At 37.8% G+C, this 27,809-nt stretch overlaps 1 protein-coding gene across 1 annotated transcript in view; it reads right to left on the bottom strand.

The window, feature by feature from the left end:
• Nucleotides 1–27,809, bottom strand: part of LOC145664704 (extracellular serine/threonine protein CG31145) — a 581,685-nt gene that overhangs the window by 267,137 nt on the left and 286,739 nt on the right. The gene's annotated exons all lie outside the window — the stretch shown is intronic.

Genomic DNA, 27,809 nt, shown 5'->3' with positions numbered 1-27,809 from the left:
AAGTTTTATTTTTCTTTCTTTCTTTTCCACGAACGATCTTTCAGTTTTTATTTCCTTTTTGCTGTCGTCTTTATTGAATCAGAGAATACCTTGCGGATGCTTCGGTTGCTGAGCTTTGATGTACGCGACATTGCCAATATCAATTTGTCTCTATCTCTGCGTGGTGTGTGTGTGTGTGTGTGTTTCTCTTGCCTATTCGCTCCTCGTCGGGTCCTCACACGTAGGTCTCCACACATGCACGCCTCTCACCAATCTATGCAAACTAAAACAAAGAAAATCACACACACACATGATTCAAAGACCTACTTTTCTTTTCTTTCTCTTCTCCTTCTCTTTAACCATTCTTTCCTTTTTTTTAATGTGAAACATAAAAGCAAGAACGACAGAATAACCAATGAACTGTGATGATAAATCTTTCATACACTTGGTTTAAATTGTATTACAATGTAGCGTGTGAAAGTTAAAATAGTTGCAAATAGTGATCAAAATGTAGCTTTTGATCACAGCAGTCCTCTGATGGGAAGAACACAGAGTAGTACTGCGATCACGTGATGCAGATACGGTTCATTACCGCAGCACAGGGTCATCACTTCTTGCATAAGGGTGAATCTTGCCGGAAATCGTCACGTTATAACGAAATAACACCCTTTGATACTGAAATAAATTTGTAACTTAAGTCACCTCAAATTTCACTGTATCCTATTAATGCCAATTCATCAGATGACCACGGTCATGAATTTCGAATGGCCCCTAAATAGTCTGTCGCCTCCGCAAATCGCCTCTTTTTGTTCTATCGCGCCCTTTGGAAAAGAGAACGCCCTCTGAGGAGTGTTAATCCCTGCATTGATAACTACTGATTTAATTCCCCCCTCTCTCTCTTTATATGAAGCAACAAATATCGCTGCCGTCTTCAGGAGTAGAAAGAAAACGTCAATATAATAGAAAATGCATTAAGAAAAAATTAAGGCGTATTCTGTGGGTTGTCCATTGCATGCAACGTAAAACGCAGACAGACAGAGAAAAAAAAGTGAAAGGCATTGTCTCTGAACTTGCAAGCAACGGCGAAAGCGGAAGAGAAACAGAATAAATCAGGTAACCAGTTTGATGATACTTCACGCAGGTCACAAAGGTCGAGGATGCCATTCAGAGATGCTTAAAACTTTGTTTTAAAACACACTGAGAGAAACACGAACTGTGCTTTTGAGAGTGAAAGGAGAATAAACAACTAAAATTGGCAACAAACTGCATTAGCATATTGTATAAGGAAATAGCAAAATCTGAAGTTAGAGATATTTTGTTGTTATAATGACATCCATAATTGCAGTTACGTGAGACGGAAGTAATCGTATCAAGATAACTTATATCACTGATGGATTTAAAAAAAATAATCATTTAAAAATATTCCTCACTAGCTGAAATGCCAATTCTTCACATCGGAATAACAGATTTATGGAAAATGTTTGAAAGGCATATTTGAATCACATTTTCCTCCTCATGATGTGTATTTGAATCAAAGTGAAATGAAGGGGAAAGGACAGTTAAACACAATTCATAACTAAGCTCAAAAATTCATTTCAACGTTCATTTTCTTATTTTGATCATTTTATGAATATAAAATGGAAAATAAAAATATTTCAGAAATTGTTCCCTAAACTTCCTTTAGGAACGGAATTCTAGAAAAGCTGGGTCATGCCACTTGTCTGTAATACAGAGTTTATATACCAAGTTTCATCTCAATAACATGAGTAACTCGTAAATATTTTATTTTTGGTGTAAATTTGGCTTTTAAACCATTTTTTCTTTTCCTTAGGACACTGAAAATGGTATGATAGAAACCCGGCTCGAGGATGGTTCGAGGTATATCCAAAAATTCCTTTCAAACACTTTGGCCGTTTTTTCTGTGATGAGATCACAAATAATAATAGTTTTATTTTTATTTATAGAGATTCGTTCAAGTTTAAGCTGCTTGAAACACCATAGTTAAACTTGCAACCTGACAATGTTGAATGCAACTTTGAGCTTTTATTAATATTGCAAGGTTCTGGCAGTACCTACAGAAACGGACGAACCCATGTAAGTACGGCTTTTGTCTTTCATCTACTTGCATAATAAGGCCTTACAGTTTATATGTTCATCACTTCCGTTTGGCTTCGGTTTATCTTGGCCCACCCTATATAATTGGTGTTGGTCCACGATATTCAAATTGCAAAGTGAATATCTTGAGAATGGTATAGCTATTAAAAGTAATGCTGTTAAAATCTGAATAATGGATTATTCGAAATACTTGTTATTTGAAAAAATAAATATTCAAATAACAGTAGCAAAATTTTAATAGCACTAAGCAACTTTCTGCATAAAAATCATAAATGTCGGTCATTTGTAGTTTAAAATGCAGAATTCGTATTGATAGATTTGACAGTGAACAGCACTGGATCCCAATCGATTTTCCGGTTAGCTGTGAAGCCTTTTAGTGCGATGTTCTCGAAAACAGAACTGCAGGGACGCCGACGATATGACAACTAATTCATTCTATGACTTAAGGAGAGGATAAACGGAAGTTATAATCGTAGATAAATGACACCATGTTTCTTCTATCTTTACGTACACGGTAAAATCAAAAAGGTAAGATGAATACTGAATTTATTCCTGAAGCTGAAGGAGTGGAAATATGGAACTGTAGTATATTATGTGCATCACACTAAGCTTGTACGTAGTCGACACTGGAGTTATCTATACGAAAATATATTGGGAAAATAGAAATGCGTGTTGCCGTCTATTGGCCATAGGCGAGCCTTTACATCAATACAAAATACATTGAAAAGATAGGAAAACGGCCTGCCATTTATTGGGCATAGGCAAGCCTTTACATCCATACAAAATACATTGAAAGATAGGAAAACGTGCTGCCATCTATTTGCCATAGGTGAGCCTTTACATCCATACAAAATACATTGGAAAGATAGGAAAATGTGCTGCCATCTATTGGCCATAGGCGAGTCTTCACACTATCCCTAATATACTTGTGCAGTGGTTCTTAACCTTTTTTGACTGATGACACACTTTACTGAACGTCGCGACGCACTTGTTTGATATTATTATTATTATTATTATTATTATTATTATTATTATTATTATTATTATTATTATTATTATTATTATTATTATTATAAATTAATAAAAATTACAATAGTGTAACCCCATAAGTTTTTGTAATGACTCTATGCAATACTGAACATTATTGCTGCCGTTGGTGAAGACGTTGACTGTTACAATCTGTCTCAAGGTTGATTTTAACTAATTATTATTAAATTCTTCATGATTTTTGAATTCTAAAATTTCACGACACACATTAGGGGACTGCGTGAGACAACAATGTGTAGCGACACAATGGTTGAGAACCACTGTACTTGAGGATTGAAGAATGCTTACTGGGCATAGCCAAGGTTAGGATTTGCAAAACGTCAGGATTAATCGCTGCAGAAACAAATGATCGTGACTGGATGTTAGGACTGTTTCTTTCCCTTTTTCGGAGATTCCTTTTTTATTATGTTATTCTCTAATATCTTTCTCTTTGACTTTGTTTACATAACCTTTTCAATATGCCAATACTTACGCAAATTTAAATAGCAAAGCTAAATTCGAGAAACAAAGTATGTTTCACGTGTAGTTACGAAAAAAAAAAAGTAACTGAATTATTATGTCTCCGTACCAGTGACGTAGCACACTTTTGCGGGCCCTCCGCAAAGTATAGAGAAGGGGACCTAGTTGTAAAGCCGACAGAAGTAAGGTTGAAGTTCTACTTCTTTAAATCTTTATTCATCGCAAGACTTCGGGGCCCTCTATACCTCCCCCCCCCCCGCACTGTGGGGGTTGCGAGAGCAGCTGCTACGCCACTGCTCCGTACCTAAAAGACAGGAATTTTGTGGTAAGAAATAACCTTCAGATGACCTATGTATTTTTCTTGTCAGTCACCTGTGTGAATCTCGTAGCCACAACATCACTCCTTCTTAACCGAAACTGATGTTTAAAATAAGCAGAATATTTGTACGGAAAGTAAACTTAAATATATACTTCAGAGTAAAAACAGAAGTTAGCAAACGTTGAACCAGACGCATTTTCTTGATATTCAAGGGTAAGTTGTATTTTCTCCAAGGTTAAGAGTAATTTGATTGCTGATCTAACGACTTGAAATCAATAAAACGTCATAATTTAGGAGACATATAACACTTATAAGAACACTGACGATTTATGGCCATGTGATAGATTTTTCTCCAGAGCTCGGACGTACGAAATCATCACAAAGTCATATCTCCAATCGTACTCAGTGTGTATTACCAGTAACCCTTTTTTGTACTTTTTACCCTGTTTTTCAATGTTTTTTTTTTGTTTGTTTGTTTTCTAAACAAAAAAGTGTGTGGTAAATCTTTTGCAACGAACATTGAAATAAAAAAATTCAAGCAGTATTCATGTGTTAGCTAGAACAATATTTGTATAGTGTTTAAATTATCCTGACGACACGCGAGCAAGTGTATAGACTAGAGATGGCAAATCCGGAATTTTTACTTTCCGGAATCCGGAAAGTAAAATCGGAAAGTTCCGGAATTTTTCCGAAATTTGGAAAATGAAATTTCCGATTACGAACAATTTTGACCATCCCTAGCATAGACCTTTCGAATAGGGAATCAGATATCCTGGCTTGGCCTGGATGTCCTGATTCTGACTTTCTTAGTTCCGTGTCCCGGGTTAAACGCTCTCACAGAAGCTAGAAGTCGAGCTTTCTTCCAAACGTATAAATATAAATCAACATTTCCATTTCCAAGTCACTGTAGTCAGAGTTACATAATGATGATACAATAAGCATTTTCAGTAAATATCTGGCTTTGATACCGTGAAAAAACGAAACTATTAGAGCCCATCAATAGGTCTAGTGGCTTGTGCGCTTGCCTATGGTGTACAGTGGAGTCAGATTTTACCTTAAAACTGTAGGTCCACGTCTCATATGGCCTTGATGCTGAAAAGGAACGCTACACTTAAAGAGCGAAAACATATTAGAATGAAACGTAACGTTCATGTTAACTTTCAACATAGTTGAAAGTATACCGTGAGTATATATACCATACTACTCATTCTAATTTTCGTATTTATAATTCTTTTCCTGTGAAATATACAACAAATTTACATTTCCCGATCATACACATGGTAACAGTATTAAAAGTACTCTGAAAAACCATTATCATATTATATTCTTACAAAAAGACAGTTATAGATATGCGACAATCATTTTGGACATGACTGTACATGTAGAAATACAAAGAAGAAAATAAAAACGACACGCTATTCCAAACATAGAGGATCGGACCATTCTGTCGTTAAAAGTTGTGTAATTTTGCAATGCCTTTGATGTTTATTAAGTTCATATTTGCCACACTGCTTAGGTACGCATACAAGACGGACCAACCGCTCACAATGCCCGAAAATGATCGCCGAATTCTTCGATGAGTCCGAATTGCGAGTGGCGATTTGTGGCCTCCGAGGTTACCCAATCTCTGCGTATGTGACTCTTGCCTATGGGATGCCTTGAAAGGGAAACTGTATTAGAACAACATCTAGCCCTACAACAACTCCAATACATCACTTCGGCTACTGCAAAGTTCACGCGGAATCTACTGTAAGCAACCTAAACCAACCTTAATGAGAGAGGAGAAAAGTGAATTGAGTGTTTAGCTGGTCATTTCGAGCACTTAATATATTCAAACTACCCATGGAGATATGTAAATTGTATTATTCATAATAACTACATTCATCTTCATAACATTTTCTTCTTGGCATTGTTTTTCTTATGTCACAGAACTTTCCATGTTCACGTCACTTTTATCTGGATTACTCTGTATATTTGAAATTCAGTTTCCGTATTATTTATCGTAATATGAAGTACGTATATGACCTTTGTATAGACTGCTAAATTTTGTTACATAAAATAATATTAAAACTTACCAATAAAAATGTGAATCTTAAATCAGGTCCTAAAATCTAACAGGGTGGAGCACCGATATAAGCCACCTACCTGTAAAAAGAAACAGAAAATTTAAATTTAATTAAGAAATTTAAATAAGATTTTGTAATAAATTACTCGTAAGTTACATGGAATTAAGATTACATATACAGAGATGGATTCATTTAGATTGAGTCGAATTAGAATGTGTCATTTATCTAGGAAACACCGTGTTTCCACCACCCTTTTTGTGTCCGACCTGCATGCCACCTTTACTGACAATTGCCCGGCATTGGAGCTTTCACTGCAAGAGATAGCGTTGTGGCTCGAGCTCATTAATCTCAATTGGACTCGTGCTCACTATCATCAATGGGGATCGTGCACAATAATGTCAGTGGGGCTAGCACTCATTTGTTCTCGGGTTACTGACCTTCAGTGGGGAAAGCACTCATTTGTGCTCGGGTTACTTGCCTTCAGTGGGGAAAGCACTCACTATTCTCATTACTCAGGCTCGGACTCACATCTTTCAATGAGGCTTGCACTCACTAGATTCCTTGGACCTCGCACTCACTTGGATTCGGGTTTACTACCAGTCAGTGAGGTTCGAGCTCACTCATTCCGATTGCTCGAGCTCATTACCCTGAACTTGGGCCAACTTGGGATCACGCCTACTAATTTAATTTGTTCTCAGGTTCGCTAACCTCAAATGGACTCGCACTTTACCTCACTTTCCTTACTAACATCAGTGAGGCTTGTACTCATTTGGGCTCAAGTTCATTACCTACAGTGGTGCTCGCGCTTACTCGGGCTCGGGCTCACATCTTTCAATGAGGCTCGAACTCACTAGCTTCTTTGGAGCTCACGCTCACTAATTTCGTTTGGACAGGTGCTCACTTGGACTTGGGCTTGCGCTTTCTCGCTCACTTATCTTAATTCTATTTGCGCTCGAGCTCACTATCTTCGGTGGAAGTCAAGCTTACTCGAGATTGCGCTAATTTAATTCGTTCTTGTGCCAACTCAGATTCAGGCTCATTACCCTCTACGGGACTCACACTCACTACCCTCAATTGGACTTGTACTTATTTGGGCTCGCGCTTAATAGTTTCGACTTGGACTTGGAGTCATTACCATCAATGGAGCTTGGTCTCTTTACCTTCAGTGGGACTTACGCTCACTCTAGCTCGGGTGCACTAACCTCAGCTGCTTTCGCGCCGGACTCACTTCCGACTGTTTGCTTCATTTTCAGGCAACAGCATGTATGATACCGCAATTTTTAACTTTAACTTCTAGAACACTGATTGTAAGTTAGTGAACAAAGATGGCGGAGTAGGTGTGGCAACTGCAAAATTATGAAGTTATACGTCACAGTTTTGCCACTCCTACTCCGCCATCTTTGTTCACTAACTTACAATCAGTGTTCTAACACTACGTATAATACCGCAATTTTCAACTTTAACTTCTAGAACACTGATTGTAAGTTAGTGAACAAAGATGCGGAGTAGGTGTGGCAAAACTGTGACGTATAACTTCATAATTTTGCAGTATGGACACACCCTCTATGTTATGACATCCTTGGAATGGATATTTGCTTCAACGACATGAACGTGAAGGTGATTAGTTCTTGAACTAAATTGTCTCAGGTGATGAAACGCGAGTACACCACTTCGACCCTTAAAACAAGAGCAGTAACTGTATCCATTCCTGGTAACTCTTAACATTATAGTGAGGACATTCTGCAACTACTTGAATTGAAACGTATTAGACTCCAGACCCGAAATCCAAAAATAACAAGGACGGGAACTGATTGTGCTAACCAAACATTACTTAACCAAAAGCACTGGATCAGCAGTATCTTTCCATGGGCTGTAACACCAAAGAAAATTAGTATTTTTTTTTTTTTTCAAAACAACAGCGTGTAAGACCTGTCTCACTTATAACAAATGACCATACTGATTACAAGTTACTTAAATAGATGATTGAAAAATGATTGTTGTGCTAAGAGTGTGAAGAAAAAGAGCGAGACAAGTATGCTTTTGTATTGACCTATTTTTGTCCCATGTACGTAATCTGTCCCTTTGTCACTTACCTTGGTGCAACGATTCTATGCCAAGAAATATAAGAACACGGATCAGCAAGTTGGTCTTGGCCAGAGATCTTGAATACTACAAGGTCAGCGAAACCAAAAATTGTTGTATATTAAAGAAGTATTCATTGACTGTTCTACAATAGATTTGGCGTTAACTATGCGCTGTAGATGAGCTCCAGTAAACAATTAGAAAAGGAGATGGAAGCTAATAACGGAGAAACTAAAAATAACATTGTTTATGTCTTTGGAAATTACATGAATGAAACAGAAAGTAATGAATTGAGGCAAGAAATGAGAATGAATTTGTGTTGTCCACGAGACGAGACTAGAAATTGTTTTCTCGTCTCGTCTCGATTTTCGGAAAGTTTTTCTCGTTTCGTTTTCTGAATTTATCTTCAAAATTTATGCCCTAAGTTTTTCTTAATAATTCCCAGAAGTTATGAAAATCCTCTCTCGTGGCAAGAGATCCACGAAGATTGTGTTAAAGCAAAATTTAAACTATACAAGGCAAGTCAAAATGATGAACCCGATTTCAGAAATGTACTCTATGGAATCTAGTTAATATATTGTGTCTACTTTCTACGCTAAGAATCAGCAGCAAACAGTTATGGAAAATGGTGTTGACTGGAGAACAGAGATCTCTATGTGTGCTTGATTGTCATGTAAACAAGTTTGTGATTAGTGTGCAACGGCATTACCGCACCAAATATCAAAGGGATATATATATCTACGGGGAAGGTCACCCGTAAGTGGTATGAACATTATGGGTTGCATCTGTAAACCAAAATCCATTGTCTTTCTATGGACCGCAACATGCTACAAAAGGTTTGGCATTAGATAGACTATCGTCTTGAAGTGTGCTGTATTACCGCGATTTGCTCACAGAGAACACTTGTGATATGTCTGAAGAAAACTTTGAACGGTGTACCTTTCTTAGCACATGTCTCGCAATAACATAGTATACGTTTATTAGGTTCTACAGAATAAACTTCTGAAATTGGATCCATCATTTTGACTTGCCCTGTACAGTATTTATTATTGGAGCATATTGTGTAATTACTTGCGTATCTTTAACTGTTGATAAACGCTCTTTCCTGTGTTCATAGAACCACATTATCAACTGAGTTTTATATTATAAATCAGGTAACACTAAAACAGTGTTTAAGAGCTAAGACTTGGGAGAACTAGTGGTTCCTACTACGGTCGAGAAATTTTTCGTCTCGAAAACGATAAAAGAATAACTATATGTCTCGTATAAGATGGGATGAAAACTAAAAGTTAAAATGATTTTTATTCTTACGTATTATTATTATGAAAAGAAAACAATGACATTGTGTTTTGAAGATGTAGTTCAAATGTCCTCCTCTATTTGGGAGTGGAATGGACTCTGAAAGTGCATACATTATTATTATTATTATTATTAATAATATACAAATTTACTCCTTAAATTAAAGACAATTTTTGTATGATCACCGATGATATTTGCTTACTTTATGGTGCACTTGAGAAATAATACTTGCTTAGTATTTAATGTACAGTATTTTCGGATATGTAAAATCTGGACGCATGAAAACTGTTACTAATTACAGTGCGGAATGTATATGTAATATTTATTGGTAGAGTCTAGTAGTCGAGCTTTAGCGCTTTACCAGTTTTATTATATAATAATTCTTTATAATATAAATTACAAACTTCTTTTGTAATATACAAAATGAGTATTTTCAATGTTTGTCCTTAGCACACCAAATGGCCTCGGATGATCTAAGATAGAACTATCTAGTCTTTCACGGGAACTCCTTTGCTCAAAGCAGTCTTCAGGGTGTCCGTATCTTCGCTTGTATTGGTGGTTTTCAGTAAATAAAGTTTCGGGCATTGCCCTTGCCTTCCACTTGTTATTTGGTTGAATTAGCTTTTGATTGCAAGTGTTTTGTAGTTGGAGGACCGCAACTGTCGCAGGCCCTTTTTGTTGCCATTAACGTTTGTTGTTATTTCATGGCGGGCGCGGCATCCTGTAGACTCTTCTGCGTGAGTCTCCAGTGCCAATGTTTGTTACCAGCTGGTTGTCGTGATGTGCTACTGTGTGCCAAAACTGACTGGATTGGCTTCCCTTGTTTCTCTTAGGAGCGGAAGCTCTAAGTCTTCGTGGATCTGAGCTATACGCGTGTCGCGTGAGTGACCCGTTATAGCACGTGCTGCTCGGTTTTGAACTATCTGCAGTGATCTATGGTGTTTTTCTGCCGCGTGTTCCCACGCCGGGTGTGCATACAGCAGCATTGGCCTGATGTAAATTGAACATATGTTCCTTCTGGTGCTGAGTTCGAACTGCGGGCTCAGGAGGAAAGGTAGCACGTATCTGACTCTTTGCACTGCTCTGTCGGCGGTGTTTGATAGATGTGTAGCAAACGTGAGTATTTTGCTTCGCTTTGAACAGTGAGTGGGGTGCCAGACCAGGTTAGCCGGTAGTTCTTCTTCTTGATTTTCCTTGTGAAGTCCACCAAGGTTGTCTTTATCGGGTTGATCTTGGTTTTCCACTTTTGTGTCCACTCTTTCAGCTGATTGATGTGGCGTTGCATGGCGACTTCCGCGTAATGATGGTTGTGGTTGCTAGCAAAATTCGCCGTGTCGTCCGCGTAGGTGGCCACCCACCATTGTGGTGTTGGTTGTTGGCATATCGGCTGTGAAGAGCGAATACAACAGCGGCGACAAACACGACCCCTGCGCCACTCCTGCTTCAATCGGTCTTGCATCTGTTGTGCGAGACTCTGAATCTTCTCCCGGTGAGGAACTCGGTATGAATCTGAGTCTGACCTGGTATGCTGGGAAGCGACTGTGGTGTCTGTTCCGTCTAAAGGATACGCTTTTATAGTGAACCTCTTTTGTTCATGGCAGCCTCCAGAGGTTCGGCTGTAATTAGGAATCATCTTTGCTCATGGCAGCCCTCAGGGATTAGGTAAGGTGAAAACTCCTTTGCCCAGTGTGACCTTAGGAACAATTGTTGAGGGTTAGCTGATCAGTGTTAAACTGATAATTTGTTCCTCTCCTTGTCTTCTTTTATAGTTGATTTCTGGGTGTTTCATTCATCTTCGGATACACCGCGTCAGCTTCGTGTCTTCCTGTTTTCTTCTGTATTGTCTGCTTTATAAATAGCACGTATTTTATAATTATAACATGAGCTTGAAGAAGTATTACACACTAAGAGGTGGGGATCCTTACAATAATTTTAAATAACACATAAAAACATCTATTCACATTTCTGTTTAGTGAAATTGTCAAACGTCAAGCATGCATTTTGAATCACTATCTACTGAGAGTCACGTAAGGTAATTTAACTTTTTTTCTATTATACTTGTTCCTCTCTTGTTTACCTAAGAAACTTAAGCAGCAATACAATTCACAACTGTTATTGTCAAATATATTCTTAATCGTATGTAAACAGTAAACAATACTTGCTTATTTCCCGATCTATCTTCGGTTAGAGGAGAGACTAAATAGTTTTGCTGAAAGAGTTCATGTGTGGCTTGATAAACTAAACCATTTTCATAGGCAATCAACTTCCTGGCACTTGCAGAAAGGGTTTTGCAATACGTCATGTGGCTTTCCACAATTCAGCCTCTTCTACGACGGAAATATGAAACCAAACATCTTAACGATTTCATCATATTATCAGCAACTATGCTTTAATTCTGAGAATATGTGGCTTATTTGCACATAGAAACAGTTAACAAATGCGTCCTAGCTTTCATTCTGTTACATTACCACTAATCGAATGATCCATACAGTTCTAATTTTCGACGCTGATCAGAATATAAGATTTTGACGTTAAATGAAGTTCATAATCTCAAGCTCCTTAAGAGTCAAACAAAACTTTACAGAGAATTGCAGCAAAAGAACGAAACAAAGAAAAGGAAAGGGAAGAACAAGAAAAAGTGAATATTTAACGTATGATTCAATTATTTTCCGTTGATAATAATGTTAGCAAATACTTCTGCACAGCGTAAAATTAGATACACATCTTCAAGCATGTTGATCAGATGACGTCATAACTAATCTCTTAATGCCTATTATTTTCTACAAGTTTGGGAAGAAATTCTGTCATTTTTGTATTTGGATTAACTCAAAAATTTCTCAGCGTCAAAAATACTTCAGTTTTACGTCACATGATTAGGTCCTCAAGGTTAAAGATGATTAAAAAACGTATATGTACCATTGCATTTAATAAAGCTTGTGAGAAACAATGCCTGTGTCGAACTATCCCTTCTAATTTTACATTTCTCTGTCATGTCCTACATAGCTTCGTGCGAGTCTTCACCGCGCTTCATATAGAATATTGTACAGACTACTACCAAGACGACATATTCATTCATGTATCAGTCTGCAAAGAATGCAAACGTAACTTTATATATATTATCTAGGAAAAAATATATGGTAATCGCTAGCAATTTTTCAGGAACAAATTTCGTTCATGTTCCATTGGTTATACGGTACCGATAGTGTAGGAAAAAATCTCCATAGTTTCAGAGCAGACAGGGAGAGAAAAGAAAGACTCGTTTGAAATCTTCGCTTAACTTTTTTGACATAAATTTTCTTCCTTTCCTCATCTCCCTTCAGTAAGATATTACTTCTTTGGCACGAGGAGGACGACGCTTCCCGAAAATTTACTATCACTTGCAAAATGAAAAGCTTCCTGCCATCAAAACAGCTACACAGAGTTCCCTAGGTTACGATGAAAGGCACTCTTTCTGTGGTAGTCATGGAAACAAAGGAAAGTTTCTCTCCGTGAAGAACAACCGAAGTTAAACATGTTGCCCTCCCCCGAAATCTTTTCCTCCTCCCTCCCCCGCAAAATATAAGGAGGACTACACATATTCTTCTCGTCTCTTCCTCCAGCCAGTCCCTCAGGTCCTCATTTTCGTATGTATGTATATACTCAAAAATTTACATAGACAAATCTCCTTTGAAGTTGGTGTGTGGGTGTGTGTATGTTCCTCTATGAATATGTGGAACTTTCAGTTGGAACGAAGTCTTTTTTTTCGATGTCTCCAAAAATTTAAAGAAGAAAAATCCAAAAAAAGTATTTATTACATATTTTATTCTATTGTGCTCGTTTTATTGCATAGCTCATTGCACTTCTGTTCCTATTCTATAATATACGATACGACCTTATCAAAATTGGCTCCACCAGGTTTATCAAACCGCGAAGTTTACTTCATAACTTTACCAATATATCTTATAATTTCGCATCAAGTTCGAATGAGATTAACTCATGATCACGATAGAGCAACCAACTCAGTATGGCTCTCTAAGAGAGAAAAAAATAAAATTATAATAAAAGTTTGACTGTTTTGTATTCTTATGCAACGCCGAGGTTATGACGAACAGGATTCCGAATCACGACCAGAGTTAAAATCCGGCGGACGCACAGACCATCATGCAAGATCAAACACTTACAGTATAGGTCTTTCCCCACCACACTCTTTCACCTTGAAGAAAGTTGAAGATGAAATGAATCTTTGAGTTTTACGTCCCACAGTTATGAGAAATGAATGAAATGAAGAAAGTGGGAGGAAATGGGAAAACCCCGAGAAAACCCACGCACACGGTGTTTGTTCACCACAAAGTTCACTTGGCGGAGGCTGGGATCGAACCCAGGAATCCAAGCACCAGAGATGAACGCTCTACCACTGAGCCACCGCGGCCCCATTGAAGAAAGTTGTATTATAGGCCCACGCCAATAGCCCAGACCAAAATTGTAAAAAAAAAAAATGACAATAATGGGCCAGAAGAACCAACATACTCTTTATTATCGAGTTACTGAAAGGTGGCCTCTGACAGATAGCTGCACATATTGTAAACAAAACAAGAGGGAGGATCGTTAGCCAATCACAGCAGTATTCTTTCACGCTGTTGCTAGGCAACGAAGGTACTGACCGCGCTGTTGCCTGTAGTTCAGACGACTTGTTAAATGTCTTAAGTTTGTCGCCAGAGCTGCTGTCTCTGTTGCGGAGCCTCTGGCAACAGCGCCTCCAATACTCCACGTGCTCCACCCAACTGTCAGAAGCCACCTTTCTTTGTGCACACAGTAATATAGTACACGCATTGGCACTCTAGACACCGCGCACTGGTGGCACTAACGGCCCCACAGACCTCGCGGTGCGGGAAAAGGCCGAACTTTAGGGCTCACCTCAAGTTACGAAATTTGATTAGGGAAGGGGAAAGAGACTGGGTCATTAAGTCCTTATCTACCTGTTATAGGGTTTGAATCTGTACTTTTTTAATTAGTAAAATGTAAAATAAAATGTTATTGAAATTTTTCATCTTCAATAATGTTGCTCACGAGACGAAACGAGAATTTTTTTTTCTTGTTCCGTGTCGTAAGTCTCGTCTAGTCTCGATTCTCGAACAATTCCTTCTCATTTCGTCCCAATTCTCGAACAATTCTTTCTCCTCTCGTCCCAATTTTCGAACAATTCTTTCCCGTCTCATCCCGATTTTCGAATAATTCTTTCTCATTTCGTCTCGATTCTCGAAAACATATTTCTCATCCTGTCTCGATTCTCGAATAGTTCTTTCTCAGCCCGTCTTAATTCTCGAATAATTCTTTATCGTTTCGTCTCGATTCTCGAAAAGCTCTTCTCGTCGGTCTTAATTTTATTTTCGTCTTCTTTCGTAAATATGTGTACAAAATTTACGCCTTGATTTTTTTTCTTAATTTTATCTAGAAGTTATCAGAATAACTCCGCGTCACGACAAACTCACGAAGAGTGTGATATACAGTAGAGCGTCGATTATCCGAAGTAATTGGGGGACATGGGTGTTCGGAAAACTGATTTGTTCGGATAATCGAACTGTACATGTTTATTTGCCATGCGCGGAGCGGCACGTCTCAACTCTAAGCAGGCGCAGCTGTTGCTGTGAACAGCTTTGATACTGCCGCTACTTCTACAGCCAGTGCCAAACCGACAGAAGTGTGCTGATTGTTGAAACACAGCGACTGGCGGCTTGGCTGATCAGCAGCGCCTTATGAAGGCCCCATTAGAAGCAATGTTCCGCCAGCGGTGGCTCAGTGCGGCGACTACTGTGGGAAACTTGGTTTGGGAGTGAGGGGGATGATGGACGGTAGGGTGGGAGAGTAACAGGTGCGAGCGAGTACACAGTTCGGTTAAGCGGTCGTTCGGTTGACCGACGTTCGGATAATCGACGCTCTACTGTAATATTTTAATTACGTATTTACTATTGAATCATATTGTGTAATGACTGTGTATCTTTAAATGTTCATTGTGTTTCTGTAATCTCTTTATTCAGGCACGTACCCAGAACACTAAGACGTATTGGCGGCTGAGATCATTTTTGGGGGTACTAACTTGAGTTCTCCTTGTATTCTCATATACCTATGAACAAATAACTGGAAGTTTCAGGTGAGCTGAAGGTGAGCACAAGGAAGCTCAGCCCACTATACCCACCCCGTAGTTACGGGACTTACTTTATTAATTTACTAGCTGAATTACCCATTCTTCGCATGGGGGCTGTATTTGGAAGTCATCGCTAATGGAAGTGTCACCATTGATCTCAGCGACCGCGAAAACTATGAATTCGACACTAATATCGGTCATTTTCTACTAGTTTTACAGTGAACGTCCTCCTGAGAACCCCTGGTTTGAATTTTTACAAAAAATGCTTCGTCTAGGTCTTGACCCTGAACCAAGGTATCCGTGACCAAATTTTAGTAACTCTCGGTCTACTCGTCTGATCTCCAGGCCGCACACACAGACAGACGCAGACATCAGACAAACAAACTCTATTTTGTTTATATTAGATTAGATAAGTAGGTTTTAATACTACGTAGGAATCGTGTAATACTATAACAATGTTTGAGACCTACGGCTTCGGTGACCTAGAGTGTGCCCACGAGAAATTTCTCGTCCTGTCTCGAATTTAAAAAGGTTATGTCAAGTCTCGTCTCATGGCCAATTGTAACTTCACTTTAACAAATATGCTAAATTTATTATTTTTTCTTCATTTTGCATAAAATATGAAATGTGTACAGATATAACAATAATAATTGTTCAGTGTTGTTAAATATACCTGCTTAATATGTAGTAGTCGCAACCAAATATAATAAATGTTCCAAACAAATGAGTTCACATAGGTTTTCCACGAAACTTGGCAGCCGTTTTGCCTAATTTACAATGCCAACCAGAAAATGTTCTGTAAGTGTTCTATTGAGAGAATTCCAAAACACATAAAATGGTTCTAAATATAAAGTTAGTCCAAAGATTATGAAAATGCTGTAGGTTCTCCAATAAGATTCAACACACAAAGATAGCTCAGCACACATAAACTATGTCCAAAATGAATAACAAACTACGCATACTTAGAAAAAAAAATCGTGCTCTTCTAATCTTAAGATTCCTAGAACTGTGTTTTTAGCAATACTATGCTGCTGTTCCTACTACTACTGCTCCTACATAATAATAATAATAATAATAATAATAATAATAATAATAATAATAATAATAATAATAATAATAATAATAATAATAATAATAATAATAATAATGGGACAGATCAATACTAAGCGACAAAAATGTACATCATAACAGGCCGGATATCACAGTAGCACAGAAAAAAGATATAAACCTATAAAAGACATTACAATTATTCTAGACACAATAAACCTGCAGCAAACACACAGTTAAAAAAAAAATAGAAAAATACAAACTCCCAAACATAGGAGAGCAATGGAAAACTAAATTTGAAAAGAAGAGGAATAGTAATATCGGATACCGAAGTGGTTCACAAGACAATGAAAAAGATATCTGAAACAATTGAAATTGAAGGGAAAAAATCATAAAGATTCAGAAAAGCGTAACACTGAACACATGTACAATTATTTAAAAAAAAAATAAAAAAAAGCTGCAAATACTAGGATAAAACAAGAAAGGGAAATAAAACGCAAACACTAATATGGGGGCACAATGCCTCAGTAGTAGAATGCTTTGGTACGTGGGGTCCTTGGTTCGATCCGCGGCCAAGTAAATTTGTTGTGGTGGACAACGTTTTATCCGTGGGTTTTCTCGCAGTACTCCCGTTTCCTCCCACATTATCAATCCACCAAGTCTTCTATCATCATCATTCGCTTGTCTTAATCATCCGTCTCTCTTAGTCTAAAGCAGTGGCTCTCAATCTTTTTTCACTGACAACTGACAACACAGACAAATGTCGTCCAGGACACTTGTTTAAGGTCGCGAGACACTTGTTTGATACTTTCATTAGTAATAATATCATCTCTGATAGCAGCGTAAGCCTGTAAGATTCTGTAAGGTAGTGATTATGTAATACCGAGCATTATTACTGTCACTGAAAGTATTGAGTAATACATTCTGTCACGATTTTAACTAAACTTTTACATGATTTTTAAATTCTAAAATTTCGCGACACACCTTAGTGGACTGCTTGACACACCACTGTGTCGCGACATATCGGTTGAGAACCACTGGTCTCAAGGACATAATCGTCGGACGTTAAACTGAAAGATTTCATTTCATTGCAAACAGTAATATACTTTCTTCAGTTTAACGTCTCACGATTATGTTCGGAAGTACAGCCGACGGATACGGGAGAACCTGGAGAAAACCCACAAATCCCACATGGTGTTTGTCCACAAATCCCACATCACGCGACCTGGCATCGAATCAGGAATTCCATGCACCAGCACCAGAGGTGAGCGCTCTATCACTGAGCCACTGCGGCCACAGTAATATATTTGGATGGCTTGCCTAGATGTATTACTATATCCTATTCAGAAGAGGGATGGAGTAAAAAATACAAAATAATAAGGTAGACAAAGGAGATGCTAAATTTTGTATACACAGAGAAAAATCCGTTCTCCGGACAGCGGTATATTGTACAAATGTACGGTATCCTCTTGCTTACTAGAAATCAGTACGGAGCATACGTTATCCGTATGCTACATAGGCACTGCCCTTAGATGTTACATCATGCCGTTGCAGGATGTCTGACATCTAACAGTTTCCCGTATATCGCATGCATATACTGTACTTATGTTACCTTCGTCAACTATATGTTATATACGTCCATTTGTATGTGAGATCCTGACCGCCTACATTGTTTCATACGGAAAGTACGTATAGATGGAACACTTATACAGAAAGTATTATAAAACATGCGTTTTCAGTTATACGTCTGCTGTACGTTAAGTCCAACAACTACAGGAATTACTCATGTAACCTACCTTTTTAAGTACACCACCTACATTTTTTTTTCTCATTGTAGTATTGCCAAAATCTTAATTGAAATGCTACAATATTTTTCATTCAGTTTTTTGCTGCAGTAAAAACTAGTTCCAGGGGCGTCATTTCAGACTTTGCTTGAGGGAGGCAAGAGCACCACTGACGTAAGACTTTCACGTTTTGTACTAATATATTAGTAGTCAATCCATGAAAGTATACGTAAACTACAAACTCTTAGGGGGGGGCAATTGCCCCCTCCTGCTCCCCCTAAATGACTGCCCTGTACAGTTCTTAAAGCTTCAGTTCAATCCCTACCTTGATGGAGTATGTGCAAGTCTCAGGGAAACTGGTAGCTGACTTCAGCAATGATTCGGCAGACAAGGACATACTGTCTGGTCTAGACAGAATGCTAATTAACCTTCCGGGTAGTCTATTTACGTTTCAGCATTGCCTTGTTCTTAGTGCAGCTTCTTGCGACCAGAGACATATTTGCTACAGAGGACAGTTAGTGGGATGTGTCAAGGTAGCAAGAATGAAATCACAAATTAATTTATCTCAGATCCGGAAGTGGGGAAAGGGACGGTTGACCAGCTTTGGTGGGTGAAGTCCACGCCCCCCCCCTCTTCCCACACACAGAAGGAAGCCTATAAGACACATTTTCACCATGTGCAATATTTAGATCTTTGGGTCTATTTGCAATTAACATCTCCTACTTGTCAGTTTTTTTTTTAATATTAACATTTTAATTATTTTTACATTATACGAGTATGTATAATACTTTTTTCTTTGAAAATACAGTTAAATTAAATGAAATAAAATGTAATGAAAATAAATTATCTCTGCACTATTAACCTAAAAACAGAGGTCAGCGTGTTAACTATATTAAATTTCAGTTTGAATAGCCAGATAACACATGGTTTTATTAGGTCGTTTTTTAGTTGAGAAAACAATAGGAATTTGTCTCTTGTACGTATGACAACTGCTGTGGAAGTCGTCGTTGTCGGTGGTAAACTCCCGCCCTCATGGTTATCACTTTGACCGCCCTTCATCTCTTCCGCTTTACGAGAAACGACAAACAAAAACGTAAATCTTTTCCTCTCTAACACTTGACATTCGTATCCTTCACATTTTCTAACTAAAACTTCCGACATATTACATTTCTCTTCCCTTGTCGTTTTCCACGCTTCGTTTCGTAGCTTCACTTCGGAATGTAATTTTCTTGTTTTCGGAAATTCTTTCTTTCCGACGGTTTCCTAAAACATGGATTTTTTTTTTTTTTTTTAGTTAGCGATGTAAAAGCGTAGAAGTCGTGTTTATAGTATTAACTAAGTATTTTTTTTTCGTATCCACTATACCAGTGGTTCCCAACCTTTTCTGTCTGATGACATACTTTACTGAATATCCAGGACTACGCGACACAGTCAGTGCCGTACGCAGAATTTCTTCAAGGGAAAGGGTGCTTAAAACTTCCGTTTATATAACATCAGATGTTGGTATAAAAACTAGGGATGGCCAGAACCAGTTCCTGGTGGAACCAGTTTTCGGATCCAGGTCTGGAACCGGTTTTTCGGATCTAGATCTGGAACCGGTTCTTCGGATCCAGGTCTAGCACCGGTTCTTCGGATCCAGGTCTGGAACCAGTTCTTCGGGTCCAGTTCTGGAACCGGTTCCCAAGATCCAGTTCTGGAACTGGGTTCTCGGATCCAGGTCTGGAACCGGTTCTGAAACCCGGATCTCCAAGAACCGGTTTCGCTGGAACCGAAACTTGGTGGCCATCCCTACGCTAAACCCGAGCTGCTGGCAGATTGTGAACAGTGTGCTAGATGAAATGGTGGAAGCGACAGGCAGGCGCCCAGGCGGCGGCAGCTTGTCTCATTTGGCTAAATAAACTGGGTTACTGGCAAACTCATTGGCTAAACAGGCAAACTGGCCAACTCATTTGGCTAAACACCCACTGGTGGACCAAATTTTTTTTGTGCATGCACAAGCGGGTCTGGGCGGAGAGGACACAAGCGCATGGTCCTCTTTGCAGTGTTTTGAAGATGAACTTTGTGCCTCCTTTACGGGTCTTTGGGGGCTTTCGGATCCAGGTCTGGAACCGGTCAATAAGATCCGATTCTGGAACCGAGTTTTCGGATCCAGGTCTGGAACCGGTTCTGAAAACCGGATCTTCGAGAACCGATTCCGCCGGAACCGGATCTTTGTGGCCATTCCTAATAAAAACCAAACCACTTGGCGTAACACCTCATATTGCGAGTCTAAGCCTGCTCCTGCACCATCTGCTAGCGACCGGCTGAACTAAGTCCAGCCTTACGGCGAGCGCGTAGTCAGTACGCTGTGACAGGCGCATCCGGAGCTTTCTAGATCTAGTGGCCGTCACGTCCTGTTTTCATGTGACTCCCCAGTTTGCCTCACGACGCTGATGGATACCGAAAATTGGGAAGCACCGGTTGGAAATTGAACCCGGGACCACGCAGACATGAGTCCAACGATCTAACCACTGGACTACGGTGTCCCCCCCCCCAAGATCTTCGTATACATATCTTAATATTGTAAATGCTTGTTTTTGCATAATATCTTGTTCAATGGGGATTATCACACTTGTTTGATTATCTGTTAATAATGATGACTCTAGTTCTGAGCATTGTTACTGCCGTTGGAGGTGTTGACTGCTACAGTCTGTATCAAAACTGATTTTAACTAATTTTATTAAATGTTTCATGATTTGTAAATTTTTAAATTTCGTGACATACCCTATGGGACTGCACGACACATCGCTTGGGAATCACTCAACTATACTATTATAAATAAACGATAAGGATACTCCTCGCTCAACTACGAAGTAATCGGATTCAAAAATCAATTGGTAAAAATGAAACTAATCCTAGATATATTAGACTCTTATAGAAGTTTTTTTTTTTTTAAGATGACATGATGTGTTCTAGGATCGTGTTATCCATGAGACTAGATTTGGGGCTGTCTCGTCTCGAAAAGGCGAAGTGAAACTGGTTACTGTTTTCGGAGCTTATACGAGGTGTTTGTTTCTATTGGAAGAGCTCTGTTTCATGTCGTATCTTATAACGAAAATTTGGTCTCGTCTCGTCTCGCGGGCAACACTATACATATTGTGCAGACGACAAAATTTCTATCACTTCCGTTGGATGGATTACCTCCATCAACGAACTAGATCCTTTAATCCTTTAACTTTTGATCCCATGCATCCTGGCCAAAACTGATATTGATCCATCAAGTAGTTCTTAAGATTTTTTTGGTCTTCTAACAGACGGACACACGGACTGACAGATTAAACATATAAAGGAGTTCTGGTTGATAAGCCAAACTCCTTAAAAGTAAACAAGAAGTCTCGTTTCAAATTTGAAATTAAGTAAACAAGAAGTCTGTCTTGTTTCATATTTGAAGTTAAGTAAACAAGAAGTCTCGTTTCACACTTAAAATTAAGTAAACAAGAAGTCTGTCTTATTTCATATTTGAAGTTAAGTAAACAAGAAGTCTGTCTTGTTTCAGATTTGAAATTAAGTAAACAAGAAGTCTGTCTTGTTTCAGATTTGGAATTAAGTATATAAGAAGCCTGTCTTGTTTCAGATTTGAAGTTAAGTAAACAAGAAGTCTGTCTTGTTTCTAAATAAACAAGAAGACTATTTTCTTTCACATTTGAAATTAAGTAAACAAAAAGTCTGTTTCGTTTCACATTTGAAATTAAGTAAACAAGAAGTCTCGTTTCACATTTGAAATTACGGTTTACTTCCAAACTATGGGAGATTCAACATTGAAACTAATTTAAACAGAGGGACAGAGTTAGAGATGAAACCTGTGTTTTGAAAAGCTGAATTCTTAACGAAACCCATTTCTTGCTTTTTGCTAGTTTTTTTTTTCAGTTTCTATAGGAATCAACATATAAAAAAAACCGAAAGTTGTAGTAGACTTCTACCATCCACCATATATATATGGATTCTTTGGGAACATTCTTTTAAAATATATAGTTTTAAAAATTGGCTCTCCCTAACTTGACTATTCTTCCTTTGCAGTGATCAGCGTTAAAACCGGAAATGGTATGTATCAACCACTTCCGTTTTGAACAGAGTAATAAGAATAGAGATTAAATTTTATTCTAGGAACACGGAATTCACATCTAAATAACACATCTCGCTATTATTTACCGTTTTTGTTCTGATCCTGTCGATAAATCGACATACAGACAATCCGAGTTCCCTCATTTAATAGCATAACTGTGACATAATTTTCAAGTCTAACATAAACAGATTATATGGTAATGTGCTATTAAGTAATTTAATTACTTAATAATACACATTGTATCATTAAAGATTCCTCAAAATATGGCCGTTGTAAATACAGAAATCCACATGGTATTATATGTAAATTTAATAATTACTTTTCTTTTTCTTTTTTTGACACACACACACACACACACGAAATATAAGGCACTCTTGGACAACCACGATAATTAGTTATAATTACACCCACTTGCCAGTAAAGCTGCTTATCTGATGACATACTTTGTTCTCCTTATATAGAATGATTTGTCTGTTGGTTAAGAAAAAAAGGCCACGTTGGTTCAGTGGTAAAGCGTTCACCTCTGGTGCATGGGATCTTTGGTTCGATCCCAGCTTGCGCCAAGTAAACTTTGTGGTGGACACACATCGTGTGCGTAGGTTTTCTCGGGGTTCTCCCGTTTCCTGCCACTTTATTCATTTTACCATTTTCATTCATTTCTCATTATCACCGTCTCCTTTAGCCTAGCCCGGATAAGTGCGGACTGTAAAACTTAAAAGATTTCATTTTTGAAAAAATCTCAAAATTCAAAACTTCAGATAACTTAAGCTGAATCCTTTGACCTCATAAATCATCAATAAAAGAGCACACTTCTCCCTACATGTTATCTAGTCAATAATTTTGGAAGGAATGGTTCAACCCAGTAGTTTTCAGTAAGATAATAATAATAATAATAATAATAATAATAATAATAATAATAATAATAATAATAATAATAATAATAATAATAATAATAATAATAATAATAATAATTATTATTATTATTATTATTATTATTATTATTATTATTATTATTATTATTATTATTATTATTATTATAAGAAGAAGAAGAAGAAGAATGCTCTCCATAGGCAGACCAGTAGCTAAGTGATGGCCAAGATGGCTTCATTTTGTCCCCTTCACATTCAGCCATCCCTGAAACTTTCTTACGGCTTATTCCTTTGCCAGAAATAAATCCAATTTGGTTATGGAGTCCATAACCGTCCATACCGTCCTAACTTAAAATTTTAATATTTCTGGCCCACTGTTCCTCCAAAAGAAGGTGGCAAGATTTCTAACTTGAATGCTCTATTATGGTGGAGAGTGACAACCATTGTTTGCATTCTTGAAGGACCAGTAGATTTAGTAATTTCTTGTATCCAAAAATTAAAATGTTTCGTCGCAAGCGACATTTCATATATTATGTTAATCTAATTGCTGCGATCCGATATTTCCTTTTCTCCTTTTCATAAAAATTCCAGATGATTTTGTCTCCTGTAGGGCGCATCTCTTATATTTACACTTGATACACTTATTCATTTTACAATCAATTTTCAAAAGATGTTATAAAATAAAATGACTGTGCTAATTGTTCAATGCCTTTCAAATGCTTGTGTTCCTACGAAGCTCATTAAGGAAAATGGTATTCTATAATGATAGCATTTATGTACTGAGACACTATGAACGTAAAGTAAACTCAAGTTAGCACCCCACACACTATTTGGACCCCCGCCCCTGTCTTAATTGTTTGGTTGGTTAGATTGGAGTTCAGCGTTTTTTTTTTTTTTTTAGCACCGAGACTATACAAGATGTGGAACCTACAGTCTAAAGTGGGTTCCGAACCACACTAATTTCTTCAAATTTTAAGGCTGTACCACCGGGAATCGAACCCAGGAACCGTATAGCTATAAAAGGCGCGGGTGCAAGCCACTAGATCAACGAAGTAAGCCCTCTATTTTAGAATCCAACATTTAATACCTGTCCAACGTCAAAGAGTAGTCAAATTCTGTTCCAAAATCATTTCTCTAAGGGAGTGTCAATAAAAGCGGGCTAAGGTACAATCTTTCTTCCTTCTGCAGTTGCATGGGCAGGGTAACTGATTTAAGTAACACGATTTATGTATATATCTTCACAATTTACTCGGTAGAAGCTATTCATTCGTATTACGAAACCAACTATTCCTCCATAAGTGGAAAGACTCTCTATCAGGACATTTAATTTAACAATGTGCTAAGTGGGAACGTGTACTTTAGCACATTTACTTTACTCGTAAAATATCAGACAGGAAAACAGTGACTTAAAAAAAAAGTTAAAGAATCTATTGTTAAATACAATGGTACTCTTTAATCTAAAAGAACAAGGGATGCTACTTTAGATGAATTGTTTGGTGGTGATGTATAAACTGTGCAGTCACCAATGTAATAGGCTCCGACAAAACACAACTCTTGGAAAATCAACTTCTCACTTTACTGTGATGTGATACCCACCCTTCTTTCATAGGGTTAAAAAAGAAACGCCTCTCCGTAACTAGTATATTCTAGTTGTTTCCGCCCCCATGCCCAGGACTAAATCAACTTCTACCTTTTTTAGATGGTTCGTATTACAACCACAGCTTTGACGTTGTTATCAAATTACAGTTAAGTATTACGACGTGCACCAAGTGCTCTGTGCAAGCTTGTTCGTGTAAATTAAGGATTAATTACAAGAACAAGTAAGGTATTAACGTAGTTAAAGTTTGAACTGAATTATATCTGCATTAAGCGAAAGAAAATGAGATGTTACAATTCTAAGCATTTCAACCGGATGCGATTTTTTATGCTTCAGCTGGTACTAAAAATGGTATTGCTTATTTATACACTGATGAAAGATAGAGATACAGTTCCTACAATCATTTCACACTAATAAACGTTTTGCTTGGAATGGAATCTGTCTGGTACTTAACCATACTTAAAGTCATGATCATAGTATTTGTTAGTGGAACTTCCTTCTGTTTTCAGTAGACGGTTTCGCCGTCTCTTGAATAATGAGTGTTTCTCTCTCTCTCTCTCTCTCTCTCTCTTTTTTTTTTTTTTAATTACATTTAGCTATATTTTTGGGTGTTGTGGGATTTTTTTCAGAGCGATAGATCCGGGTTCAATTCCCAGTTGGATTTCATGTGTGTTTGAATCTCATAATATAAGCTATAGGCTTCATGTCCTGCCCCTGCTGAGGGGTGCCATATAGAGACTATTATAGAATGCAGCACTAATAATTCAAATATTTGTTCCTCGTGATTATAATAGAGATCTTACATGTTAGAGGTACACGATAAAATAGCATGGTTTATATACAATAATAGATTATATCATGTTTTATATCATAATATTTTGTTCTCTTTCAACCAGCAACTGCATAACTGTACAAGTGATGCGTATATATGTATTTATAAGTATTACGGAGACATGACGTTCATAAGTGCATGGTACGGAAAGCACTACAAGTATTCTCATCCGACTGCATAGAAATATTTCCAACTCTCATAACAACAATAGCGCCCGTGTTTTTCTTTTTTTTAATTAAAAAAAAGGAAAATAAGAAGAAAAAAGAAAATTAAATTCTGAAAGATTGAGGTTGCTTGCATTACTTATAAAATTAAACTAACACAGCATGATAAGCATGAGCATGTGGAAAAAAATCACGTGTACATTTGTCTAACATTTAACGTTTCTTTTAACACAAAAGACTAGATGAAATATAGGGCATCAGTGATGGATCTAGACCAGGGCTGGGGCGGGACTAGGCCACCACTTTTTTTGAGGGAAAAAATTATTTAAGCTATTATTTTTTACGACCATTCTTATTTCAATAAAAATTAATATAAATATTTATTTATGTTATAAAGAGTATACATTAATTTGACACATCCCATAGTTTGTATAAATGAAGTTAAATATTATTACAACTAAGTAAGTAAAGTCCCTTGACAGCAGGTTAAAATATTCTTGAGGTAATACAAAAAGTTTAACATTCTTCACTAATACACGTTATTGTGATAAGCCTCACAACAGCATCCTCAAACCTTCGCTGAGATTACAAACAAAAGATCTCCTCCAGTTCCTTACCAGAGGGTAGCGTTCCCAAAACTGATGCAACGTTCCCTCTTTGTACTGCCATGCTGATGCGTTGCAGTAGAAACGAGGTTGCTCTAGCATCTCCTGACGATAAACGAATGCGATGACCAACTTCTTTTATAAAGTTAAGGCCTTCGGGACCCCATGAACCACCCGATTCGACAGCTATAGCGACAAAATGATATTTGTCGAGTAAATTGCTATATTTCCTGCGCTTTTCTGTTTCCCGGCGAGCAGCCACGTTGCCAGCTTGTGCTGAGGAAGAATGTATATTTGAAGGGGCGAAGGTGTCGGAACAAGTAAAATCCCATAAAAGTGCTTTTCCTTTCTTCCACGGTATTAGAGTCATACCATCTGGCCTCTTGCCGTCTGCACGACTGCATCCCAACGGTTCACATATAGAAGGAACGCCTGCTGAAATTAGTGCCCTCATGATAATGTCGTTAACGCTGGAGTGGCGTGAATGTCTGCCCGCACTATTGGCACAGGAGAGTCCATGAAGGCCCTTCTTGTCTACGACACTTCTACAAGCAGGACATCTGTGTTGCTCGCAAACATCTGCTCCCAAACGCAGTGCACTGGCAATTCGAAAACTGTCATTGGGAGCAGACAGTTTTATTATTTATATATTTTTGAAGGTTTAGTAAACTCATACTTATCATAGTCTGGGTTCTGCTCCCCCCCCCCTCAGTTTTTACCTTCTAGATCCGCCACTGTTGGACATATGCAAAAAGCTTAATGGGATCCAAGTTTTATGCACCCCAAAGATCAGAGCCGTTCTAGCAATTTGCGGGGCCTGCATCGAAAGTATATTGTGGTACCAGTGATTTACACAAGAATACTATATCCAGCATGAATAGGAAATGTTGCGCCAAATTTGAACATTCATATCTGTGGTACAGTTACGTGACATATTAGTTTACAACAGTGATTGCCAAAGCGTCGAGCGCAAGGTACTAGTAGTCGCGGGGACATTTTCGGTAGATCGCGTTAACGCTCCGGTTGGCTAACCTTGATCAGTGTTGCCAATTTGGGGTAAAAGTTCTTAAATCTAGGGGATTCGACTTCCAGAAGACAAAAGGGTTATATTCTTCTCATTAGAGCTAATAAATCTGATTTTTTTAAAATATGTTATTACATTTGTTATTTATTACTAACTAAACTTCAATTTCTTTCTTATGTACAATTCAATTTCAGTTTCTTTTTGTTATACACAGTTTACTTAAAATTGATTTCATATTTACTAGAAATGTAGTTTAAAGCAATAAACAAATGTAAGATTTTTTAAGAGTTGATAGTTT

The sequence above is a fragment of the Thermobia domestica genome, chromosome 11 (genome assembly GCF_964235325.1).
Source record: "Thermobia domestica chromosome 11, izTheDome1.hap1.1, whole genome shotgun sequence".
NCBI classification, from domain to species: domain Eukaryota; kingdom Metazoa; phylum Arthropoda; class Insecta; order Zygentoma; family Lepismatidae; genus Thermobia; species Thermobia domestica.
Note: the sequence above shows the minus strand (reverse complement) of the source record. Positions and strands in the feature narration are given on the sequence as shown.